Source organism: Apis dorsata, unplaced genomic scaffold (assembly GCF_000469605.1).
Source record: "Apis dorsata unplaced genomic scaffold, Apis dorsata 1.3 scaffold_309, whole genome shotgun sequence".
NCBI lineage: Eukaryota > Metazoa > Arthropoda > Insecta > Hymenoptera > Apidae > Apis > Apis dorsata.
Window position 1 is genome coordinate 1,072,996 of NW_006263581.1, and position 2,619 is coordinate 1,075,614.

Sequence of the window (2,619 nt, forward strand, 5' to 3'; positions counted from 1 at the left end):
AGTTCGATCCCGGGCGGAAACATCTCTTTTTTTATTATTTTTTTTTTTCAAAATATTACCTATAGTTATTTAAAATAAGATCGATGTCTACATCAAATTATTATTTAATAAGAAATGCATGAAATTTATTCTTGAATTATCATCTTCCAACGATATCTTCAATAATTCATATTACGATAATTACGTTTCAACCGATATCGATTACTTTCGCCACTTTTAATTCCACATTGACGGGATATCAGCAACATTCACTTTTTAAAAATTTACACAATCAATGTCCTGTTATATGATTGTATTTAATATCGGTTTCAATCCTTAAATTAATATCGAAGTCGCGCTCGATGATGTGATAAACAAATTTTTAAAAAATATTTGATTTAAAAAATGATACGGGAAGTATAAATACCGTATCGAAAGAAACGCTTTCAACTGCGTTTCCGTGGTGTAGTGGTTATCACATCCGCCTAACACGCGGAAGGTCCCCGGTTCGATCCCGGGCGGAAACAGGGTTTATTTTTGCAACTGAATTTTTTCATGAATTCATAAAACAATGCACGTAACAATGCAATCCTCGACAATTTTGATTTATTAAAAAGCGATTGCAAGCGTAGTTCAATGGTCGCGCGGACATCGAATATCTCCACAAAAGTTTCGTTCAAAAACAGGGGATGCAAAACACTTTTCCTCGTTTTAAATACGTCCCTTTCCTCGTTAATCACGTTTCATTCGCTAAATTATATATACTCGCAACACGAAAACTTTACTCAATCAATAAAGATAAAAAAAATAAGAATTAGTTCAAGTATTTTTTAAAATATTCAAGAACATTAAAAAATTTTTCAGAAGGAAGGAAAAAAGAATTTGTTTTCCCTCAAATATATCAAACTTTCTTCTACACTTTAGACATTTCGTGTATTTTCACACGTCATGCGCATTCACGCGTATTCTCTTTACACACGTTCCCTAGACTTTGCATAACAAAGATGCAAATACTCGCATAAATTTAAATCATCGGACCAATCTTTTAAAATCCTTTTCCAATTATTTAATTTCCCTGTATATCTTTCTTTCGTAAAAAAAAAAAAAAGGAAAAAAAATGAAATATGAAAATGATACACGCAGAAAAAAAACCAAAAGAACAACAGAAAATTCGAGGCCGCGAATTATCCGGAACAGAAGCATCGTCCCAACGAGCGTGGAACGAACAACAGAGCGAGAGAAGGGAGGGGGAGGTTGGTTTTCGAGGGTGGAGCGGAAAGATATCGGAAGGAAAATCGGGCCACGAGCCAACCACCGAATCAGGCGGCCGACTAGCTAGCTAGTATCGAGGTCACGACACGTTATTTCGAGACCTCTTTCGCATCGGTGCTGGCTGCGATGAAAGAGTCCGAGATGATTAACTGTGACCGGAGAAAATACCGGTAAACAGGTAATAAAGAGGGAAAATATCAAGCGGAATCGGTGGGAATAAAAGGGAATAAAGTTTCTCGTCTCTCCTCCGAAATAAAACAAAAATATACGCTCTTCTTTTGACCATGGTTTCTATTTTGTGGAAAATATGGACGGTATAATGAAAATTTTATATCGCGTTAGATTCACAGACGAGAATTATATTAAATCGTATGTAAAATTTGTTACACGTGTGTGAAATAACAGGAATCGTAGTGGAATTTCAGATGGAAGTTTTATTTTGAGAAATTCAATATTTAAAGGAAGATTGCTTTTTTATACTATATAGTTTCAACATTAAATCTTTGATTTTAATCTGTAACTAGTATGACGAGATAATTTGTAAGTAACCTAAAATAATATCTAAAATAACAATACAGTTTTATTTCCTATCGGATCTTATAACTTTTAGCCCTCCATTTGATAAATTTGATATTTTCTCATATATGCAAAGTTTAACAAAAAAAGAAAGAAAAAGGACAAAAACAATATACTCGATAAATCAAAGAAGAAAAATACAAGCACATCAAAGATAAGAATTCCTTCTTAAAAAAAAAACGATCGTCTAAGAAAAAGTCAAAGTGATTCGAAGAAAAGAAAGTTCTCACTGCACCCGATTTAATATCACTGTTAACGCGCCAAAAAGATTACCAAGCGTTCGATTTATCGATGATCGGCCGATCCACCATGAAACAACTCGTTCGCCTTATCGAGAAGCGACGCCAGCATCCGAGCGTTGGAGTGCTCGATTACGCCTCCTCGATCGCCTCGAGTCACCCCGTAAATATCGCTGCCCGATCTTAATAAACCAGCCCGGGGTACCGTTCCCCCGGTTTTATCAATCGAACGACGAGGGCCGCGATTCGTGGAAGCCGATACGACGAAATACGCGAGTGACGACGATTCATCGATTCATTTTCTTCCGCTTTACGATACGATAAAAAGAAAGGGATTTACGAGGCCGACGCGTGAGGCTGGTTTAAACTGAAGATACCGTTTTGCCATTAAGATACATATATTTAAAGCAGTGCTTTTTCTTTTTTTTACTGTTTTTGAAATCGCAATCCCGACTCGTGGCATTAAAGTAAGTTAATGCAAGCGTGTAAATTAAGGAAGAGTTTAGGATTGGCCGATATTTTCGAGATGATAATGTAATTTGTAAGTCGATTA

At 35.8% G+C, this 2,619-nt stretch overlaps 1 non-coding gene across 1 annotated transcript; it reads left to right on the forward strand.

The window, feature by feature from the left end:
* Window positions 1–433: 433 nt before the first annotated feature.
* Window positions 434–506, forward strand: Trnav-aac. Its single transcript has one exon. It is a non-coding gene; the product is annotated as a tRNA-Val (tRNA).
* The last annotated feature ends 2,113 nt before the right edge of the window (window positions 507–2,619 follow it).